The sequence below is a fragment of the Cygnus olor genome, chromosome 20 (genome assembly GCF_009769625.2).
Source record: "Cygnus olor isolate bCygOlo1 chromosome 20, bCygOlo1.pri.v2, whole genome shotgun sequence".
Lineage (NCBI taxonomy): Eukaryota > Metazoa > Chordata > Aves > Anseriformes > Anatidae > Cygnus > Cygnus olor.
In genome coordinates, this window is record NC_049188.1 from 2444963 (window position 1) to 2469459 (window position 24497).

General features: G+C 47.9%; 1 long non-coding RNA gene across 2 annotated transcripts; it reads left to right on the forward strand.

Moving 5' to 3' along the window:
* The first annotated feature begins 1509 nt into the window (after positions 1-1509).
* LOC121057911 lies at positions 1510-9679 on the forward strand. Of its 2 annotated transcripts, none has more exons than XR_005814016.1 (3): positions 1510-5485; positions 5645-8560; positions 9184-9679. It is a non-coding gene; the product is annotated as an uncharacterized LOC121057911 (long non-coding RNA). The 2 variants fall into 2 exon arrangements; XR_005814015.1 differs by having other exon boundaries at positions 5703-8560.
* Positions 9680-24497: the final 14818 nt, after the last annotated feature.

The window sequence follows — 24497 nt, forward strand, 5'->3', positions numbered from 1 at the left end:
ATTTGCATTCCTGCATGGCCCCGGCTGGGCTGAGGAGCCCTGTGGTGGTGCCATTCTATTTCTGGATCCGTTGGATCCTCCCCTGGGTGTACTCCAGGCTGTTGAGCTCTTACCTGTGCACCAGGGATCGTGCACTGGTCCTTTCCCTTGGTTATCTGAAGCCACTGGATGGGAGCACTCAGCATCTGGCTTTGCCCTGTGCTCTGCCACCATCAGCAAAGAGACCCAGGGTTTGTTTGTTTTGCCTGGATGGCTGGTTCTCAGAGGTTCAGCTCCTTAGGAGAGCTCAGCAGCCAGCCCTGCCCATGCTGATGTGAGGGCTGAGCTGGCTGGAGAGCTCAGCATCTATGCACTGAAGCCTCTTGAAACCATGGGATTTTCATCTGGTACCTGAATCGGAGCCAAACTCCTTCTGCCATCTGTCCCTCAGCACAGGAAAATGCTGGCCTTCATCTCTCCAAATGAAATTCTCACCCCATTATACTCAGGATGTTTGCCTTTAGCTTTGACCTAACATCAGTATTTCTCCCACTCTGCCTCCACGCCCCACCAGTCAAACTGGGACTGCCACACCTTTCCTTTCACTGCACCTGGTTCCTGAGCTCTCACGGTGTGCTCAGCAACAGCATCTGCTGCCCTCAGCTCTTCTCAACACTACCGTGGTGAGAAGTGCGTTAAAACATTCCTTGACAAATTTAGATCTCTTTCCAGGGGACTCCTCAACCTGCTCCTGGGATTCATCCAGTAGAATTAATTTGTCTGTAAATTAATCCACAAAACTGCTGGTACCCCTGGGGACTTATTGATAAAATACAAAGTTGCAGATAACATCTTTGCCAATGTTCAGCAGTATTGATGCTGTTGTCTATTTTATTTTCTCTCTCATAATCTCTTCTTGTCAGTCTTTTAGGTGGAACTAGCATTTTTGTCCTAATTAGACAATTACACATTATGATGCACTAATTTGTTAACCTATGTTCACAAATCTTTTAATTACAGCAGTCGTCTTTGATGTGCTGTTATTATTCAGCTATGGCAGTAAACAATTCAACAGCTAACTGGAAGGAACTCATTATTTTCTGAGAGACATTGTCATTATTTTTCAAAGTATTTTTTTTCCCTAGAATACAGACGCAGAATAACCAAAGAAATACACAGAGAGGACGGTTACAGAAACCAAACATTTTGTTCCACCATATCAATAGCTATTATTGAAAAGAGAGACTTTTTTTCAGCATAATGTCATCCGAGCATACTGGGGACTTAGCCTTCACACTTGTAACTCCCAAGGTTCGAGGCAGCCGGCGTGGTGAGGAAGGTTTGTCTGGAGGCAGCAGCAGGTACCAGGCGTGCAGCCCTGCGCCGTGCAGCCAGGTCTGTGAGCACTGCGGTTATATGGGACACAACCACACAGAAATGTTTGTGCTCATTTCTAAAGGTGCAATGAAGACTCTATATCCTGACATCTCTTAGCTACCTTTAAGGAAGGTATTTAGCCCTTTTTGGGGGGTCCTTATCTCTTGCTCAAGTGCAACATAGCAGGGGAATCCATTTTTTCTTTCAATTACTGTCCTTGAGCTGTCTTTAATCTTTGTAAGCATTATGTTAATATTGTCAAGCACTTCTCCCCCTCTGCTGCAGGGATGCACACCTTTGGGGTTCCCTGCTTGCGGTGATCAGTCACTTGTCTGGATTTGGTGTTCTCCCAGAGTCCGATCCTTTTGGTGATGCTGCACATACCCCCACAGCTACATGCATGCACCCAGTGTGGCACTGAACCCAGCACTCCCCACGCAGCCGGGCTCAAGCCTTTCACAGCAGCACATCCTCTGCTTCTCTCCCATAGGAAGGCAGCGTGTGCAGATTTTTTTTTAAGCTAATTAACTATATAAAACTATCAAAACTGTGGAGGGTTGTGCTTTATCACCAAGAGCAGCGTGAAGGGGCCACTGGCCTGTTACAGAGCCAGACCCCAGGTTTTGGATGCTCAAATCTGGGAAAGATTTTCTCCCAACTTTGCATCTCTCAAAGGCACTCCAAGAGCCACTGACACCTCTTATGGGCATAGGAAGGGGAAAGGAACGTGTAACCAGACCATCTGTTGTAACACCACAGGTCATTATAGTTTTCAATAAACTATTTTTAGCCCAGGCAGTTTACGAACACGCAAGCACTGCTACACACTTTCTGCTGGAAGAAGAAAGCAATAGCCGTTATTGAGAGCTAGAAAGTAAATGGCAGAAAATAGTGTGGGGTCTCCAAAGCAAACAGCTATCCCTTCTTGTTGCTGGCAGATGTTTTCCTAACCTGTTGTTAAAGAGCTGTGATGATGGCGTTACACCCTCCCCAGCAATCTCCTCCGGTGCTGAACTCTTCGTGCCCTCAGAGCACTTTCCCTAATGTGTAATCTGGGTCACCTTTGTGGCAATTTAAGGCCATTATTTGTTGCCCTACCACTTCCCTGGAAGAAAGGAGCAGAGCAGACAAGATAAGAGCAAGAAGACGGCAGCATCCACTCCGTTTCCTAAGGGGTGAGCCCGCACTGACCTTCCTGCGGTTTCCAGCTTGTTTCATTCCTCGTGCTCTCGTTACGTACTGCCATACTCTGCTTTCCACTCCATAAAGCCCAGCGGCAAACGTGCCTTGGTGAGATGATCAACGAGAACTTGGAGGGTTCATTTTGTCGCAGTTCTAAAATGTCAGATTATTCTGCATAGCCACATTAGTACCGTTAGCTTTAATATACTTGATGCCTAATCCGCCAGGGCTTCTTTATTGACAGGCTGCATCTCTATTTGAGCTTGAATAAACTCATGCATAAAATGTTATCAGCAATGACAGCTGAAAAGAGGTCTATTGCTCTTTAAATTTTTGATGGGAGGCAAGCATTCTGTCATTTGTGATAGCATTATATGTAATCCAACGCAACAACTTGATAGTCTGATAGAACAACATTCCAGCTTCCCCACTACCATTGTAAAGGGATGCTGTGTACAAGCTGCTGCTAGACGCACTAATATCAGCACTGGCAGCTGGAATAAGAGTCATGCTTCTCTCTTCACATTTCTAGCAAACACCCCTTTCCTTTATTGATTCTTCTTGGGGGTGGACATCTTCTTTATCCACCCCAAATTCCTGATGAAACTGGGCTGGTTTGGGCTGGTTTGGTAACTTTGGTTACAAGATAATGGTGCATGTGACTCCTGCAGTTTGGTGCTGTGCACTTGTGCTGCACCCTGAGCCTCGGGGCAGAGGCTCCGCCAAGCCTTTGCTCTCTGCATACTGCGATCCCAGTCATGTAAGGAAGTGTGACATGCTAGTACAGAAGCCAAATATTGTGATGGCTATTGGTTTATTTATTGAATTATGACTTTTTATATTGCAATAGCTTAACTGCTTGAGGTCAGGCAATTCAGAAATTAACTCCAAGTTAATTCTCATGAGAAGAAGATCAATACATGGGATAAAAGATATCCATTGGATTATGAACAGTTCATGTACTGAAGAAATATCTACTGTGCTTTTTCTTTAAGTGGCCTTGATTTTCACTCCTTTATACCTCTTGCATGCTAGTATAATTGATTTAAGTCGATGAAAATCCAGTGGAGCAATTCAGTTTAATTTAGCTGAGCTGCACCAGCATAAAACTGGAGTGGCAGAGCGGACCAGCGTTAACATCACAGCTTTGGCATTAACATCAAGGGCCAGTTTCTTTTTTCACATACTCCACTGCATATAACAACAGTAGTAAGCAACCAAGTGACACTGAGAGATACCTAAAGCTATGCTCAAATGAAGGAGCACGTTTTAATATTGCACCGTATGTTGCTAAGCCAGCTGTCAGACAAAACTTACAGGCAGGTGGATGCCAGCTCTGTTCTGTGAACAGCTGAGGTGTAAGCAGTTTTAAGGCACAGACCTGCAGAGGAGGCTGCACTTCACCTGATCTCTGGCCATAAGGGAGCATTACGATGGCCTCACCCGACCTGTGACAGAACAGAAATCCCCAAATTTCACATGAAAGCTCTCCCTCTTCACAGTCTGTGGATTGTGGTCCCACCGCCTTTGGAAATCAAATGCTGTTTTCCCCTGATTGCTCCTGCAGTGGGAAATGGTGGGGAGATCTGAGCTTCTGGAATCAACTGGAATTTTTCTAATAAGTTTGAGTCCAGTTACTGTGCATAAAAACAATTTTCATTTCTGTGGTGTGTTCTTTTGCAGGGCTTCCTGAGGCCTTTGCTGAGATAGGTGATGGTTAGGTTCTTATATTGCTCTAATTCACAGTCTCTTGACAAACTTCTTGGGTCTGGAAACACAAGCGTGTGAGTGATATAAGTAAATGCGTAAGTAAGTGTCAGCAGTTAATAGAGGTAAATTAATGGTTAATCAGACCACACATGCATAATTAGTTCCGGGTTCTAGGTTGAAAGTAATAAGAGAAAAACTGCAGTTATTAAGATAATCCCGCCGTGTTGTAACCAAACCCCTGGCTCCTCCGTACCTCTCACCAAGCCGATGGCCAGGAGCCGTGTCCACCAGCACCAGGGACCACAGCGCTCAGCCCTGTACCCACCCTGTGCTCGGGCTGAGCCTCAGGGCTTGTCCCTCCGAAGCTCTCCTGAAAGGCTGTGATTGTGGAGAAGGGTGTTTGTGCTTGTGGTTGGAGGTTATCTCCCTGTCTTCCTGGATGCTCTCCCTGCAGAGTGAGGAGCAAGCTGTGCCCTGATGCCCATGGCTCACGGTGCCTCTGAGCAGCTCTCCTCTGGCAGCGTTTACCAAGCAGGCATCTACTGAAATCCTTTGGGCTAAGATTGCAAAAAGGGTCTTTGTGATTCTCTGAGAGCTAAATTGCTTAATTCCAGCTCAGCAAGGGCCACTCCATTAAAACAATCTCTCTGTTTTAAATGTCAAGAACAAGGCCTTTTGCTGGAAGATCAATAGATGCATGGGAAGAAGTATTTTCAGTTTTGCATCCTTCATTCATCATTATCTTCATTACTTGCTGGTTGCGAGGCTGCCCCCCAGCCACGCAGGAGGGACTCTGGCTGCTGTCTCTCTTGTGTCTCCTCTGCTGCTGGAATCTGTCCCACCTCCCCCTCCAGCCTGGGTGGGACAATGGTGTGGGGAGCGGTGGCTTTGTGACAGCAGCGAGGTCTCCAGGCTGGGCAAGAGCTCCGGGGACAGGACTGTCAGGTGTCTACACCCGGGTCTGCTGGGGGAGCACCATGCTCCAAGGTGCTCGCTAAGGGCAGACTTTTTTGGCCATAATTTGTCTTCGCTGTTGTTATTAAAATGTAAAATAGGAAATTGGAGTCGAGGAAGGAAGTCGGGAGAGCTGGATACACGCAGTGACTCCAGCCTGGAAGCTCCCTGCCTGCTAATGAGGCATGAAGCACCACGTGGCTTTGTAATGCAGAGCTCACTACTAGATGAAGCTGGACAGCTTGTCTTCCTGGGGAAAACCAAGTGGCAACTGTGAGTTAAGGTAGGTGCCTGAGCGGGTTTAAGAAAGGAATGAAACCTGTGTTAGGGGAAAAAAAAAAAAAAAGGTTAGGAAAATGCTTAACAGCATGAAGCCTTACTCGGGCTTAAACGGCTCCCTCTCTTTGCATGCTGCCAAAGCAAATCCTCTGCTTATCACCAGCTCCAGCTATGGGGAAACTTCACTTTACAAATGGGCTGTTCCCTGTCTTCCCTAACAGCCGCCGTCTGTTCTGCTGCTGACCACGCTGGCATTTTGTATGGCGCAGAAGACACTTACTCACAATGTAACTACCTGTAACAGCAGCTAAGAGATCTGAGAGAGAGGCCAAAGATGCATATTTAACTGTGGACAGCTTTTAATAGTTCTTAAAATGCCTTCTCAATGAGAACTTAACTCGGGAGTTCAAATAAATGGAGTGAATACTGTGATTTCATCTTTCCTAATGTGCATCCCAGCCTGGCTCAAAGAATCTGGCTATTTCACTTCAAATGCCTTTGCATTCACGGGTTAATTTTTGAATGCTGGTGTTTTAGGTCTTATTTACACTGTATATTTTCAGGAAACACACATCAACTCCAACGATCTTAATTAGAGTCTTTGGAAAAACCCAATATGCTATAATTCTTCCGCTGAGGTCTATATGGAAAACAAGTAACATATTTCAAATGTAGTGGTAACAAACAAACAAGTGTGCATAGCCCCAGTATATCCACCCAGTATATACACACACACTTCCCTAATATGCTTGCTTAGACTTTACAATCTGTTTATTAATTCCTGAATAGACTTGATATGCCCTCTGGAAAAAATGCTAAAATAATATCTCTCAATTGGCTTCGCTGTTAGCATGCCTCTAATTAACTAATGTACACCTCCACTTGCTATTAGTTTCATGATTCTTAACACCAGAGTTGTTAGGTGCCAGCTATAAAAAAATTTAACAGCTCTCCCGTTACCACTTTTCTCCTAAGTACATGAAAGTGCCTTCACATATTTGACCTTTCCCTTCCCGACTCCCACATTTTAACCCTTCTTTCCCAAGATGCAGCCAAGCATCTGCTGCCTGCTGAAGACGCAGCATCCCCGTGGCTCAGCACAGGGCTTGTACCCCCCCAGCACGGCTCTGAGGATGCAGCCCCCGACTGCTGCTCCCTGAGGAGAAAAGCCCTGCTTGTGTGACCCACAGCAAAGACCACCGCACTTCTCAAATGAGAGATGCTATGGCAGGAGCTGTCAGTCAGGTGTTAAAATATCCATCCCCCTTCCTCTCCAAATGCACCAGTAACTCCTTGGTCAGCCCACAGCCTAACACCCACTAATCACCAGGAAGGCAAGAGCAAATCCACAGGATTATTTTCCTTTTTCAAGGTAAGCAGGATAATGTAATCAGCTGGAGGCTGGCCACGAGGCTGACAAATCTGCCACACAAGCCGCACCCAGCAATTAAAGAGAACATCCCTGTCAGATGGGATCAGTTCAATCACCACTATCGCAGTGACCCTCCGGCCCAGCACTGAACCAGTGGCCAAAAAAATGACTCGGAGGGAAGGATGCCCTGTCCTGAGCAGCTCCTCCTGGACACCACACCTGCATCTGGAGGTTGGTCAGCCAGGCACTGCCAAGCTTGGGCTGGCAGGTGGAGCTGGCTGAGACTACACGCCGGAGGGGCATGGCTTCGGGCCACCATCATTACATACATTTTCCTCTTATAATTCACAGATGATGAAAATTCTGATTTTTACCCATTCATTCAAGAAAGAAAAACTTTCCTGTCCAAGCAGAAAGCACAGGCAGAGCCATTTCCACTGACCTCTGATGCTGTGAGCATACTGCATGCCATTGGCAATTTTTGTCCATTTGTAAAACAAAGCCCTAAATCCATCACGGTGCACGCCAAAGGAACTGGTCAGTGCAAGAACTGCCCCACAGAGCTGTACTAACTGGCTGCCTTGCTCAGGACCCTGCCTGGTGGGAGATGCTCGGAGCAGAGCGAGGGGAAGGTGCAGCATGAGCTCTTCTTTTACCCCCCGGTATCGCTGCACGGTGTATGGCATTTTTTGGCCAGACATGTTCTGCAGCAGCTAATAGACCACTGGATGTATCTTGCCTCTTTGGGATATCCTACATAACATCCCACAGCAGCCTGTTGCAGCTCAACAACGCAGGTGTGAAAAAACACCTCCTCCTGTGACAGTGTTACTTCATCAGTGACAAAGCCTGGCAGGAGGTGAAAGCCCTGGAAATGAGATCTTTGAGGCCTTTTGCCAGCAAACTGGCAGCTGAGGGCTACATCCATCTACCCCTGGGAGCAGTCCCTGATTCACTGGTCAAAGGATGGGAATGGCTCCCACCTGCTTGGTGCAAAGCCAGCCGTCCTGGGAGTTACCAACAGATCCTCCCCCAGCCCTGTGGGATGTCTCTGAGGCCTTAAAACATACTTCTCTGCTTTTTTTCCACTGCCTAAGACAAGGGGAGTCTTGTACCTGGTGTAACGCTGGATGTGTCTGCTGTCCGTGTGTGGGAGGGCTCAGCAGCATGCAAGAGGCTGGACTGGCACCACGCTGTCCATGCCACTTCATGGGGCTGCTCCCCATGGCAAATCCTCCTCAGCATCGCCGTTGGCTTTGTGTCAGAGCTCTGTGTCCGCAGAGCTGAGCCAAGGCACAGGCACGTGCACGCAGAGTGCAGACGATCAAGGGACCAGCACTGATACGCAAACCGGGCTGTGAAGATACTCAGCATCACAGACCCACCCAGGAGTGTCCATTGTGACACCTCAGGAGTCACTGGAACATTAGAGGGACGCCACACCTGCTGGGGAAAGCACCCATAAGTAGCAGCCCCCTGTGACAGCCAGGAGGTGTAACTGGCTGCAGGCAGTAGCACATGAAACAGGCAGACAGGTGTCACCAACCCAGCAGAGCACGAAGCCAAATCCGGCCATTCAACAGTCAGGATTTAAGGCCAAACCAACAGCCTCAGAGGGAAGTTGGCTCTCCCCATTCATAGCCAGTTCCTGACGCAGGCTTTGGATGAAGGCCTTGCCACGTGTGCCTGCATTGCTGCTATCCACGGGTGAGAAGTGTGCCTAATGGGGGAAAAGAGTAACCTCATTTGATATGACATGATATTAGCAACAGCTTATTCCTGTGACTGCTCAGAGGGCTGGGCAGGTTGCATGGTCTTTTCATGGTACGTATTAAGCCCAAAGTAAACAACTAAAGCAGCAAACGTTACCGGGGAAAGGGTGACAGGGAGCAGGGAGAGCAGCAGGAAGAGCAGGAGAACACAGAGATGGGGGTGGCAGGTGCCAGGATGCTGGCACACAAATGGAAAACCCTGGGGAAAAGGAAGAGACAAAGAGGACAAGGAGAGGAAAAGGATGAGTGGGCAACAGCGGGGCCTGGTTATCCCAGCATGAAGGACAGGTGTCACGCGGGGTCACAGAACTGCAGTCATGGCCTGGCTGAGGTTGGGAGGCACCTCTGGAGGTCCCCGCTCCAGGCCCTGCTCCAGCAGGCCCATGTGGAGCAGGCTGCCCAGGGCCCCTCTGCTTCGGGCCTTTGCTGCCCTGGGTGCTGCGGCCTAGGCCTGCTCCCCTCCGGCACCCACTGCCTGCGCTCGGCCTGGGGCGAGCCGCCTTGCTTCACCCCACCCCTTCCCACAGCCATTTTTATTCTGTTGTGTTTCTTTACAAGGGACTTTCAGTGAATATACAGCTGCTCTGTAGAGCTGAATTGATTGAAGCCCTTACGGGCAGATCTGCAGCTGGTCACCACTGGCTTTCTGAAACACGAGCTTGTTGTTCGGTGTTTTGTCCTGTAGTGCAAGCACTAGTGGCAGGCAGATGGGATATGAGCAGGAGGCCCCTCCACAGCAGGATGCCTCTGCTCTCACCAAACCTTGAGCCCTGGAGGCTGAACCAGCTCCAGAGGATTCCCCTGATCAGGCCTTAAAAAGATGACCCCAGTGCAGAAGAGGAACAGCCGCTGCGCTTGGGTCCACAGACTTGCCTTGTTCCTGCTGTCAGCTGACACCAGCTACGCTGTCATTTAGCAAAATAGATCAATAATTAGCTGCTACTGCTTAAAAGCAGTTAAAAAGCACATTATTTGTGGTTTATTACTTACAGTTAGTAATATAATAAAATTAAAATAACATAAACTAGTGGTGTGATTGTCTTGAGAGCTGAAATTACACAGACGAGAATTGACTTTGCACGTTAAAGGACTCCAAGGAGTGGGAAATGTTGTTTTTCTGTCCTCAAGTGAGCAAGAGAGCAGGAGACCTCATGGGCTGCTCTTGCCACAGGGACATCACAGGTCTTCTGGCCAGAGTACGCTGGCAAGTTACCTGTGATGCTGATGGGCTGCCAGTGATGGAGCAGCACCATTTGTGGATTGCCTGCCTACGGGTTAAGTTCTGTAGAGAACCAAAATGAACTGCTGTGTCACAGGGAGCAGCCAAATAAACCAAATCCCAGACTGGCCTGGCATTCCCCAAGGACAGGGGAAGTCTCTCATTCCCTTTCCCCAAAAGTTCTGCCCTTGCTCAGACACCTCTGACTGCTGAATCCTGTGCAGAAGTTGGAAAATATCTTGGTTTTGCTTGTTTAAGAAGGTGAGATTTGCTTTGTCCACAAGGGAGACCCTCCATCTTCTCCTTCCCCACCATCTCTGTCTCCCTTCAGGCTGGCCCTGTGGTCAATGGATCCCTTCTGCAGACAGATTTATTTATGTTTTTTGCTGTTTGCCTCCATCCCTAGCTGTAAAAGTTGGGTTTGTTTTTTTCCTGTGTCACCTGCAAGCTTACAAATAAAACCCCATGCAGCAGTTTCTACCCACTCTTTGGGCATGCAGAGGTCAGCCACAGCTTTGGTTCCCATTCTTAAAGCACACTGAACATGTGTTATGGAAGTGATAAGCATCGAAGAAATGCTTTATAAAAAAATGTTGGTTACTGGTGTGCAATTTCAGGCAAAAAAGCTTTTTTCCTCCCTGATGTCAGGGATATCAGAAGAGGAACAGACCAATTAGGGCTATGGCCTGGGCCATTCCCTCAAGGTTTTGTGCAGGGTAGCGTATGACAAGAAAGCAGCACCGTTTTGTACTCATCTGTACTTGTGTGGAAATATTAGGGAAGTAACTCCTTGTGGAGGAGCAGTCCCCACATGACCCATCTGGGATACAAGGGCATGTGGAAGGCCCTGAGCTCCTGGTCCTTGCTGTGATGCTTCTCTCCAGCCATCACACGCCCTCGCTGTGGCATCTTGCCAAAATGAGTTGCTCTGAGCATATTCCTCCACCAGCATCCCACTGAAAATACCTGGGGGAATCATTCAGTGGTCCTTACAGAGGGGCACCACTGGTTTACTGTAAATTAGAGCCGAAGTGTCCATGGAAAGCGGAATCCATGAAGGCAAGAAGAGATCGGTGTGCTCAGACTGGATGGGGTCCCCTAAAACAAGTGAAGGTGTCGAACGCAGAAAGCAGTGAGGGGGGACATGATCCTTCCTCCTGCTGATGGTGCAACAATGAAGCGAGAAGCCTGGGATGGGTTTGGGACCTGACAGCCACAGCACTAAAAGAAGGATGGGGAAAATTTAGGATGGCTATGTGCATCCTAAGCCAGGTCTCTGTCTATGTGGAGCTCAGCACTGCTCTGAGCCGGTCCGTGCAGGAGCCTCCTCTGCTCCCCATCAAAATCACATCAGCTGCGCCACTCAGCAAAACGAACTGAGCCTATCCTGGGGCAAGCAGAGCAGAAAGGCAGCATGGACCCCAAAGAGCATCAGGACTGCAGGGGGAACGTGTCTGTAGGGCACAGAAAGGCTGGATTATGGTATCTGTGGCTCTTTGAGGCTGATCTCACAGGCACATCCAGCCAGCCAGATAGAGCCTCTGAAGCACCGCATAAACCCAAAAGGCACGAGGCAATTAAAAGCCAGACTGAGGGCATGCAGTTATTGTTCAGACAGGAGAAAGCGGTGGCAGCTCCGAAGCATTGGTGCAGCCCCACTTGGAGCTGCGTGGCCACGGCACGGGGCAGGGGACAGCCACAGGTCTCGTGCTGCCCGCAGCCACCAGCCACACCTGCCTGCCACCACCTTGGCACTTCTTGCAATGCCTCGCTTCCGATGTGAGCCACAGAAGCCGCCTTCACCTTTCCAGGGGAGGTCTTGCTGGGGTTCGTGACGTGTTTTTAATTACAGGCATCAACATAAAATGCTCCTGCACATCTAGAGCAGCGTCTCGCTGCCACCCCCTTCCTCCTTCTCAGTATCAGAGGCCAAACCACAATGGGGACCATTTTTTGTTCCCTATCTTTACGGCGCTTCTTCCAGTAGCACATAAAACAAATTAGCCACTTAGGCCATTATTAGGCACTTAAGGCCTTTTGATGTTTATGATTTATAACAGCAATTTGCACTTACGTAGCATGTCTCAGCAGTGGCTAACACGGCGCTGAAGGCGCTTTGCATTTCAGCCGCGTCTTCCCTCCACAGCTCCGGAGAACCTCACGAGGGGGGACACTCATGGTGCTGTCCTGACGTGTGGGTCCCCAGCCCTGGGACATCTCAACATGTGGGAGCCCAGTTGTGTCTATGGGCATTGTCGAGTCCACACCCAAAAGAAATCCAGGTCTCCTTGTGTCTCCAGGGACTGGAAGCCAACAGCTAGTGAGATGCTGCAGGACTCTTTGGCTCTGGGCATGGCTTATGTGCTAGTGCAAGCAGAGGGCTGCAGTACAGAGACCCCAAAACAGCATCACCTATAGCTTTCCTTCACAGTGGATTTACAGGTTACCTGGGAAGTATTCTCCTCCTATCCAAGGATCTTTATTTTCTCCCTCATTCTTTGGCAGCTCGCTACAGCCTGCCTGAGCTCAGAGAGGAGCCCCGGGAAGGAGCTGTCACCAGCCTGGGGGGGAGGCAGATCTGAGCCCTCTCTCTGGGCCTGGCCACTTTCCCCCACGGGGGATGATTTGTTTGAGCTCCAAGTTCCTCCAGAAAAGAGATGACTACGTCCTTGCTTTTCCTTACAAGGATGCCCTCATGGGTATCAGCTTCTTCAGAGGGTTTTAAGTCCGAGGCTTTATCCAAGGGCAGAGCCAGCCTGGATTTCTGCAGAGGGTGCAAGGTGGGAGTGCAGATTTGCAGTGGGGTGGTGGGAGGGGAGAGCTGGAGCTGGGGCTGTTGCTGCTGTCATCCCCACATGAAATGCTCCACAAGTCAAGGAGAAACATCTCAGTACCTTCTCTGATGCACACCTGCTCTGCTTTTTCCTCCTGGCCACCCCTTGGCTGCCCTGGGAGTTGTTTTCCTCCTTGCATGGGCTTGGAAACAGTAGAAATAAACATGCTCTGAGCCAGTTTGCCAGGATACAGGTCTGATGGAAACTGCTTATGATGCAAACTCATTATCTGTGAACATGCCCTATTTCTTGGGGATGTTTTAGAAAATTAAACATGCTGTCAAGTCAAAAGTTTACCTTTATGCAAATCAAAATGTCAACATCTGGCAGGAGGACTCGAGGATTTTATCAGCCTGTCTGTAGCAGGGGGCTGCCTTCTATATTTTATTTTTTCCCAGACACTCGTCATCGTACGCATTCTAAGCACATCCTGAAGTAATTTTCCTAGTAAAGGCAAATGTAGAAAGCTAAGCGTTAAATGCTCTTTCAAAGCCACCAGGAATATCAGTGTTTACTTGTTTTCTGGTCTGTAACAGATGCTGGCATTCAACATTCAGAGTGCCTCCGGAAAAAGAGGAAAAAAGAAAAAAAAAAAAACACAACAAAGATTGCCATGACAAGGTTAGCAAATGACAATTATTTGTCAGTAAATCTTTCTCTCCCCTCAGCGAAGCTGCTCCGTATGAGTGAGCAACGGGCGCATCACAGCACACGGAGGCTGGTGCTTGCTGCGGGCAGCGCTCGCTTTGCGCTGCATCCTCATCCTCATCCTCATCCTCATCCTCATCCTCAACATGGCCCCGTGCCACCAGGTGTGCCCACCAAATGTGACCAGCTCCAGCAGCCTTTGGTGGGCCTGGAGGTTTAGTTTTGGGAAAACTGGTAGCAGTGGCCACCCTCCAGGATATTTTTCCCTAACACGGGCAAAAATCACACAAACATCATCAGTCCTGAATCAGCATAATGCCGATGGGTTTAAGGGAGATTTCAGAGATATCTGTGAATATCTATATTCACACGTGTATACACATGGAGGTCGCAGTGTTAAGCAGCGCAAGTGCACGGCCCCTCTGGCTGCTACCAGCACAGCTTGCTGGTGGCTGATCCTCCGAGGCTGTGACCAAGTGTGCTACACTAGAAACGTATTCACACTGGTGGGAAATGCAGGAGAAAGCATCTCTTTTGTGAAGCCTGGCAATGTACGATTAGCTCAAAGCACCGCGCATATAAATAAAAGGCAATGGACATGCACATAAACAAAATCTATTGCGTGTCCTGCTTTTTGGAGTCAAGCACTATGCTGGGAAAACATTGCCTCTTCATCAAGTTTTATTTCTTGCAATCAATTCATTGGGCCAACCACGAGGCTTTAGAAAAAAGTACTCAGACTTTCCCAGGTTTTGCTGTAAGACCTGGCAGCCCTTCCCTGCAGATCTGACACTGGGTTTGGGAGTGAGCATGGGACAATGCAGACTGGTCACACCCCTGCTACCGCTGCTGGGGTCAGGGAAATGCCAGCCTCACAGTTTTTCCCAAGTCCACAGCTCAGCACAGAAGCACCATGGCACCAGCACAAGGGAACACACCACCACAAAGGTACTGTGTTTATAGGGTATTTTGGTAGTGAAAAGTGTATTTTTTCCCATTGTGGCTATAAATCTATAGGTAACCTTCTTTTCACTACTACGAGGAAAATGCTCCTTTATGAAAAATGGGAAGTGAGGAGCAAGCAAGCTGATGAGGGATATTATCCCTGAAGGAGTCTGGAAGACATAGGCACAGGCAGGAAACCTTTGGGCAGGTTTCAGAATTGATTTTGCCTTTTTCAGACACAGAAATGCTCCAAACAGAGGCAAACAGGCTTTGCACACTGGGAATATACTTGTCTTACTACATGGGGTGGATTGCAGGGAACAAAGGGGGTTTTGCTGGGCTGCAGAGGGGTCAGCAGCAGCTGTTTGACTTGCTCTTCTCCAGCTGTTGGGTATCCATGTATCTCCACTTCACGGGACCAGCATGCACAACATGTGGTGATGTGTAACAGAGCATATTTTTGGCTGGTTTAGCCCAGGAGGCAGAACTGAGCACACGTCATCATCAGCTTCTCCAGATGTTCCTGTGGCTTCTCTAGCTTTGATGGTTATTAATGATAATGGGTCATATTCTGGCTGCTTTCAAAACCTCCAGGCAAGATCTGGGCTTGGCTCTGCCGAGGGCTTCCCAACCAGAAATGGGCTGCCTGCGTCATGCAGGGCTCAGGCTGCGAGGGGAATTCATCCCTCATCAGTAGGCCACCATGAAGTCATCTCCACTTTCTGCTGCTAGACCCAGCACTGGAAAAACAAGGCTCAGGTCACCTTCCTCACCAGCCCCAGCCCTTTTTCTTCCCCAGACACCAGGGTCTGGATGAGATTTGTAAGATTTGCTGCTTTTTTCCAAGCCATTAGGGTACAGTCCAGTGACAGGTTAAAATTTCTCTGCAACCACAGAAGCTGGAAGTGGGCTTTCTGCTCTGTACCAGCAAGAGTTGGTACAGTCACGGAGTAACATGACTGCAGGCACTGAAGCTGTATGAAAAAACATTAGAAGATGTCATAGTGCTAATAAACTGCAAGAGAAGATGAGGCAGGCACTGTGACAAGCAATATCTGAAGGAATTTCCACCTCCCAGCAGCAAGCGCGTCCCAGCACTGTGCTGATCCAGATGCTGACTAATTACCATGATGGATGATTTAAGTCATGGCCAAAAGGCAAGTTCCAGAATAACCCACTGAACTCGCAGGCAGGTTTTGAGGTATCTACCATAGCAGCTTTGGCGTTGAAAGCCTACCCAGGGGACCATGGAAAAAGCCAAAAAAATCACACAATGGCCAAGGTTGGAGGGGACCCTGGAGATCATCAGCTCCAACTCCCTGGCCAAGCAGGGTCACCCACGGCACATTGTGCAGGATGGCATCCAAGTGTTTTGAATATCTCCAGAGAAGGACTCTACAACCTCTCTGGGCAGTCTGTCCCAGTGCTCTGTCACCCTCCCAGTAAAGAAATGATTATCCCAAGTAGGTCCCTGCAGAGGCCAAAGTTTGCTCTCCTGAAATCCAGGGTTGCAATCCTACTTTTTGTTCTGCTTCATTCTTGCAAGATCCTGAACTCCATCATCTCATTGACCGTGAGATGATGGTCAATGAGCCAAGGCTGCCCCCAACCATCACATCTCCAACACATCTTATTTGTTCATTAATAAAAGGTTCAGCAGCACACCTCTCCTCACTGGCACCTGTTTCAAAATGTTATCGTCAGTGCTCTGCAGGAACCTCCTGGACTCCTGAAATGATGCTTCCCATTGCCAAAGCACTACATCAGAGTGCACAAAGCCTGGCTGCCGGCTGCCCCTTGGGCTGGCCACAGCCAGCAGCTTGCAGACTGTCCCTGCCACCACAGAGCTGCTGCAAGCATCACAAATCCAGACAGAAGAGGAGGAGGATCAGCAGCCTGAGCCACAAGAGATGGCTTTGAGGAGCTGGCAGTGAGCGCGGGCGCATGTGCCAGCCTCCTTTGTCACCACACTGCCGTTCAGGGGAGGGAGGGAAGTCAACAAAAGCTCGTGGAGAGAAGAATAATCTCTGTGTGCGAAATGAAGTTTGCAGTTGCACTGGGCTAATGGCATTCAAAGGCAACTTGTTGCACTGGCACTCAAAATAGAAAGCGTGGCAGTGAGGGATTCCTAAAATACTTCGTCAGTGGTATTGTGGCTGTCTCGCTTGGAAGAGAGGTGGATAGGGCTGCTCAGGGAGAGGAGCAGGAGAAATGGAGAAGAAAAGAAGCATAAGGGTTTATGTTGTTTAGTTGTGCACAAATGCTGTCCCAGAATAACACCTCTTGCAAAGGAAAGGCAGCTACCCCACAGAAGCCAGTGTTCTGCTTTGTGTCAGTGTTAAAACTGGAGCCATGAGAGTTTAGATGTCTTCTAGGAATCAGACTGGGACACAGCTGAGAACACCTCTTGATTAGATGTGCTCTCTTTGTGGTTTGGATCTCCAAATCTGTCAGAGCCTTTTGTACACTCAGGTCCTCTGCCTCTCCATCCATATATCATAATGCTTTTAAACACAACCTTAAACGTGCAAACCTTGGTGCTGTCTGCATCTCAAAAGAGTTGTGATCCATTTGTTATTCAGCTTCAAGCAAGAGGAGACTCTGTGCCATGGAGCTTAGTGCAGTTGGGTTCCTTCCTAGATTTATAATCCATGCTTTGCTTTATACTCGGGATAAACATGATACTATTTACAGCCTCATAGCAGTCCCAGTGTTCAGGGCTTCCAATTCAGCAAAGCACTTAAGCGTATGCTTAGCATCCAGACTACCACATCAAGCACACGCTTATGTTCCCCTGACTTAACAGAGATTAGCACGTGCACTGATAACTGGAAAGATTCAAGAGATTTATGCCGTTGCCTGATTGTGAGCTTATGGCTCTGCAGTGCAGGAACCAGAATTGTCCACGTGCTTCAAATTAAGCATGTGCTCAAGTTACTTGCTGAAATCAAGGCTTTATTTTGTTATTATAAAGCAGCCAGAGACACCATATCTCCATACAAGATCATCACATAGCAGGAAACCAGTCCCAGCCCCAGCAGGAGCCTGAAGGGGAGCGGGTCAGGGTGCCAGCTCCTTCCAGAGGATGCTGAATACAAAGACTCTGTGGGAAGTGCTTCTATTCAACCCATTTAATCTCTTGGGAAAAAAACTCCTCTCTGCATCTGTGCTTGAAGCTGCTTTGGACTGTCTTTTCCCCCTTTCCTTTTCCTGGTTCACTTTGCATTTTCCTGCCTATAAGCTAATGTCTCAGATAATTAATACATGATCACTTCTAATAGCCTTATCTTGTAATAACTCATGATATTCACATTCAAACACATTTAGACAGGCCCATGAAGACATCAGCCTTCATCACCTGAGTATGCCATGTGGGAGACCTAGCTGCGTGCACCAGTTTCCCTGATCTGCCTCTCAGACATTTTTTGGTGTTGTATTTTTGTGCTTATGGACGGCTTCAAGTAGAGACATCAAATACCAGAGTGCTGCTTTCTAGCATTCTGCACTGTTTGATTTAGAAATAAGCTGTTACATGAGCCATAAAACGCACGAAGCTTGGTGACCCCTCACCTTCTCCTGTGGGGACTCTTTGAAGTTTAATAAAAGTGGAAGTTGGCAGCCGTTCCCTTGCTGAGCGAGTTAATGCCACCTCACTTCTCTGCCTGTCTACTTATTTTCGTGATGTAAGAAACTAATATCTGTGGGCGTCCCCATCTTTCTGTCAAATTTAGTTGAAATTGGCCAGTGGTTCTTGAGGCACATAGACACAGCATGTGGCATCCTGAGTCCTGTTTTCTTAGGGAGCTAGGCAGAAAATGATGCTGGTGGGGAATTAGGCTACGAGGTGGGCAGGGGAGGACGCAGGTTGGAGGGGCAGGGGTGGTTGGGCTTCCTGGAGCAATCGTGGTGCTGGTGGGGCAGTGCAGGGTCCTCAGGTCACACCTAGGGCTGTCTCTTGGGTATTCTGGAAGTCCATCTGCAAAGCTTAAAGCCCCAAGCTCCTCTGAGCACTGGATGGTAATGGAAATCCAGGGAAAGCAAGAGGAACCTGCTAACCAAGAAGCTCCTTTTGTGTTTGAAGCCTCCACCGAATGCCCAGGGAGCAGCTGAAGGTGCGGGAAGCATGGTGGGAGACCGGAGAGGTCCCTGTCCTCGCCACACACTGCTCCATCCTCTGGGCCAGCAGCAGTGGGGACATCCGATGGAGCACTGCAGGAAGGAGAGCATCTCAGTACACTGGGACCCAATCAATGGACTAATTACTTCACATGGGGTCCACACCAGGCAGCTGGTGGTCACTGATGCTACCCTTTCTGTCTGCTGCCAGCCTTCATTTTTTTACACTTTCAAGCAAAACCTTTGGGTTTGGAGGATCTGGAAACCTGGGACATTCATTCTCTCCAACCATGACCTCAGTAAATTTTCTGGTTCCCTCTCACTGTCTAGCTCAGTAGGCTCCAGCAACCTCACTGAATCTGTTCTTATTGATTTAGGAAAAGGCTTTGATTCTGCAAACTGCAAGCTGTTACTCATGAAACTATGACAACTTGGTATTAGCTGCAAATCAATGAACTTTTAAATGCAGTCTAAGCAACAAAATTCACTTACTGCTAAACCCTGATAAGCCTGGTGCTGGGACAAGTCAAACCTTTATCTTAACTGCCATGTGATCTTTTCCAGTTTGATAGTTCCATTTACTGTATTGATAAGGATTATAACTGTCTTCAGCGAGATCTTACCCTCCCTGGAAGCACTTGTACAGCAGATGATATTGAAAAGGATTTTTTCCCGCTTTCAATCCATACCAAGTATTCCCAAATACATTATTCTTATTCACCACTTCCTTTCCACCACCCTCCACTGCCTCCCTAATCTCTGCTGCTCTCTGAGACCAAAGAGAAAACAGGAGATGGATGCAGCGTGACACAGCTTTGGATGTGATGGGACTGCAGGCTGCCGCTGTCCTGCAGCCCCTGGCCTGGGGACACACGTGCCCTCCATCCTGCTGCAAACAGCCACGGGTTTCCTTATACACTCTTCGCATTGGCGGGAGAAAATAACTCATCGGGACCAGCGTTGCTGGGTTTGGACAGTGGCAGGCAGACAGGCATCATCGAGTAAAAATGAGATGGCTTTTTGCTGGTGAGCCAGTAGCATAATCCCTCCTCTGAATTTTGGTTTTCACCCACCTGGGGATGCTGGGTCCCTCCTCAAATGAAAGCCCTGTACCTGCTCCTTTTGGGTGGCATTCAGCCCCTGCTCAGCCTGCAGAAGGGAGGCATCCGGGCATCCCCATGCAGGCTCTGGGATGCGGCCTGGCAGATGTCAGCAAGGCTGGGAGAATAATGGGAACATTTATTCCCCCAGGGGAAAAATGTCAGAAAACCCTGAAAGGGAAAAAAAATTGCCTCTTTGTTCTGCAAATGGTCATCATTGTGAGAAAGTTTACACGCCCTCTGGGAATTCATTTAGCATCATCAAAAAGAGGCTTTAGAAAAGGGAATTCTTATTTACCCAGAGTAATTTTACCAAAATAATTTCCTTACTGGGAGGAAGGTGAAGCAGGGTTACCCACACAGGGACAGCAGCTCTGGCACTGGCAGCTCTATAAACGCCCTATGGCATCCTCCTACTCTGAAGTGATTAAAGAAATGTGGCTTGAGCCATGGGGATGCATTCACAAGGGTAAGGCTGGTCAACAGAGCATTTCCAAAACCTGTTCAGCCCTTACAATGAAGTGATGGCTAACGTTGTGTCTGTCTACACGGGACTTAAGTTTAAAACACACGTGCCCAGGCTGCAGGTAGGCATCGGGGACAGCGTGGTGCAGCCGCCTGGTTTTAGTGGCTTGTATTATTTATAGCCCATATTGTCATTGCCGTTGCAGATCCCACTGAGATCAGGCCTTGCTGTGAACGTGTATTCACTGGAGAAATAAGTTCAGCCCAAACTCTTGCACTGAGCATCTCAAACATGTTTTAACAGAAAGCATTTTTTCTACTCCTACAAAACACAGCTTACTGGCTTGTATTAAAAAGTACTCTTGCTTGTTTTTTTTCCAGATTCATACCTTCAATATTTTAAACATTCTTACATTGAAACCAACCAACCGAGAAAATAGATGTTATTTCAGCTTTCTTGCAGATTTTAATTTTTTTTTTTAAGCTTTGAGGCTGCATTGTAGCTAAGCATTTGAGAGTAAAACCAAAGCTGAATTTCTTACAAAAATGTTTCTGGAACAACAGGAAGGTCAGTCTTGGTTAGGAATAACCCCACTTTCACAATCCCACACTTGCTTACCCAAGACACACTTCAGCCCCCACCTGCTCCCCCTGGGATGGCACAGTCGCTGTGGCAGAGGTGCCCAAAGGCTATGCTAGACCAGGCTGGACCCCACACAAAGCCAAGCTCACTACTGGACCTCAGACAAACATTAACAAAAAGTGGCTTATTTAATTAAAAAAAAAAAAAAAAAAAAAGCCCAGTCCTGAGTAATTTTACAGCTTAGGAATATTTCACATACTTCTTTCACCATAATGTGAAGGCCAGATATAACTTTTTGATTAATGGGGGCCACGGAGTGCAATAAACGCAGCTTTTAAAGAATTCATTTTACTGCAAACACAATCCGTCTTTCAGAACTCCACCCCCTGTATACACTAGGTATTTTTTGCCTGCAAATTTAAAAGTGCCTAAGAGAAATAGGTACCCAGCTCCCATTAAATGTCAGCGGGGTTTGGAAGCTTGATTCCCAGAAATGCATCTATAAACCACTGACCACCTCTCAGAGAAGTTAGCTCAGGCTTTCCCAGAGGAGAGCTCCTTAAGGTGCACACAAAGCCTTTTCACACATGGCTGTTGGCCTTTTGGCTATCTTTTACTACCAAGAGAAGCCAAGGGGTGACCCAGGTGCTGGGGTCCCAGGAAATGCTGCATGAACCTTTGCCATGTGTCCATGCTTCAGCAAAGGCAAACCAAAATTAGGAAGGGAAGTGCTTCCAGTAAGACGTTAATAAGAGATGCTTCATTACCTGGGGATGTAGCTGACAGGAGATGTCTGGTTGTCTGCAAAAGGGTGAAGAGTCGTAGTGCATGACAGCTGGAGAAATGCCAAAAGAAGAGAGAATATTGCAGGTAGAAAACATTTGTCAACAGTCACATCCTCAAAACTGCACAGCCAAGTTGCTTGGCTAAACTAACCAACACCCCAACATTTATTGAGGTCCTGGGAGCTTTCCAGATGGTATTGTGTATATATGGGAGCCCAGACCATCACACTGGCCACCAAGCACTGTACCCCCAGCGCTGTCTTCATCGGGAGGTGTCCGAGCACCTTGCATATTTTTATATATTAATGCATTCACTTGTTGTTATGGCCCCTTGTTTAAGTAGAAGGCTTTACAGAAGTTGGGCTGTCCATGAACACAGTGGTGAGAGCTGCTCACTGCTGAGCGCTTGGGCTCACTGCTGAGCGCTTGGGCTCCTGCAGTGAGGGGTGAGCCCCCTGGGGGAGGCATCTTGCAAAAACCCTGTGTATGAAGCCCCAGCTGCTGTTTTGATGGCTAACCTAGCAGTGGAGGGGGCACCAGATGTGCTTACGTTAAGCACCAAAACCAGAGCACTCGTTTTGCACAAAGGGCCTCCTTGCAGCATGACGGGCTCTTCCAACCCAGGCACTGTGTTCCCAGCAAACTGCACAAATCCCCTTGAGATTGGGCTCTGTCCACCAGTTTTGACCCTAGTAGCCTTTGGACTTGATGATATTTTTTGGAAAGAGCTGCTATCAACCAACATGAGCAACACAAGTGTCTGAGTAACCTTTACAGACAGTTAGCAGGGTGTGCAGGAGGTGCTGCATGGCATCCTGGTACCCTGCGTGATCAGGCAGTGGTCTGCCTTCCTTTGGGCTGGAGAATGGCAATTCCAGGTCTGTTTTTCTATAGTGAACTGGCACTTACTAAAACACGGTTCCACGCTGTATAATTTCTATGGCTTTTATTAATGCAGACAGTATAGGCTCCATAAAGAAGAAAAATTACCAGTGGAAGATAAAACTAAAATACTAGTTGCATTACAATCACATTCTAGTGCTGCAATAAATTGCATGAAGCCAATAAAGCAAAACTAACTGAAGATATTTGACACAAACCAAAAATGAAATGAGAGTCATTATGCTGTCTGCTGGAGGGACCTGCCTTGATGTAGTTAAAGCAATAAACTACCTGGGAGTAATCTTTACTTATTTTAAATTGCATATTCCAATTGCAAAGCTGTTTCTGGCATTTCTGCCACACTTACTTTACTCTGCTCAGAAAAAGAATTACATGTCTGGATAAGTCATGTCCTATTAAATGTGCATCATATCTGCAACACTCATAAGTCACTTGAGTCATAATATTGTTTATTCTAATATTAGTCACTATTTTCTGTCATAAATTAGCTATTCTCCAGAAGAGCGGAAGCTTAGATTGAGCCAACGTTGCAATTATTTCACGCATCCGTGTTGGCACACGGAATAGATTAAGTGGCCATCTCTACAGAGGAATTATCATCATCGGTCCACGGGTCAATTATAACAAATGTATTCATGCCATTAGCCCCCAGGTATCTTCAATAATAATTTTGCATTCCTTTCCCTCCCTAATTATTCTCCTCCATGGTCTGGCTGACCCACACGTGTGTCACAAGAAGCATAAGCAATGCCTCTTGCAATATTCAGGGTTAAACCCTCCCAGTCATCATTTCCAACCAGCCCCCTTGAATCCTCCCTTCCCACAGGAGATTTGCATGCAAATAGGGCGAACAGTGGCCCAGCCCTCGCGTCTTTTGCATGCAGCCCGTCCTGCCGCTAATTAATTGTCTGTTATTCTTCCTTTTCGTGCAGAGGTAGCAGCTCTCACCCCCTGCCAGGAGAGAGGGAGGGGGCTCAATTCCCCTGCCTAGCTGTCAGCCCATCGTTAATCTGGCTGCCTGGTGGTATTTCCCTGCTTTGTGCGGCTTTAGCGTGTCCCCGCCAGCGTCTCCATCTCCCAGTTTTGCACCTGCATGGATCGTGCCAAGGATGTGCTTTTATTCACCACCAGCCCTGGAAGCCAGTGCTGATGTAGCAGGGAGAAGGGGCCTTGGGGCGGGCAATTTTGGTGGGGGTGCATTAAGTCGCGTTTGTATACAAACCCTTTTAGTTAAAATGGAGTGTTTTGCCCCAAAGGGAGCAGGCCATTATACCAGTGAATGGTGCTTTATCCTAAGCTAGCTCATTCCCTTAGGGTAGAGGAAATCAGTTGCCCCAGCTGAAAGCACATTCATACTTGAATTAAAAATCTCCAATAGCTATTTTTAAAAAATTGCCTCTCCTACAGAGCTAGCTGTATTGCTTAAAAAATAAAAATAAATAAAAAAGGGAAAACAGGGAAAAACAGCCAACTTGCACACCCATTTGTTCCTTTAATAATGCATGCATACAGCAGAAGCAGAGCTGAGACATCATTGCTTGTGCATGAGCTGCCTCTGCCCCTGTGTTTTTGCAGAGGCTCTGGAGGAGCCTGCCCAGTGCTAAGTGAAACACCTTTTTCAGATGGAGGGAGAGGGCTCAGCCTCTTTTGCCATTAAAAATCTGATTTTTAATGGCCCTCTGATTGCAGGGGCTGGGGTGTTCACCTCCTGTTAGCTCCTGCCCACACACCATCGAGCCCCAAATATTCAGCTTCCCTGAGGTCCCACTGTTCCTTCAAATGCTGGACAATTTGCCTCCTGCCTTGCTCTGCTCTGGGCTGTTTTTGCTCCATCCTCACCCTGGCTGCCTTGCTAAGAGAACTGGCTGCTGCGTGCTGCTGCCTCCTGCCTACAGCATGATGGGGAGGACCAGAAGTCTGTATAATATCCTGGTTTGGACACTGACTGAGAGCAAGCCTCCAAGAGAGAGCACAGACCTAGGGCAAGCCCACACTGATAGATTCCCTGTGGTTGCTTCACATCTCATGACCCACAGCTTCACGCTTCCAGGGACAAGGGATAACACCATCAGACTGAACACCCTCCACAGATTTGTCATCTATGGGTTCAACACGTGGTTAAATATAGTTGTTTCAGTATTTTGTACCAACAGCTGGTTCAGCTTTACAATGCCCACGTCGAAGCAGTACTACAGGGTCTTTGGGTCCTGCCTCAACTAGTGACTCCGTGCCCACCTGCTGGAAACATTCAGGCAGAGGAATTTTTTTTTTTCT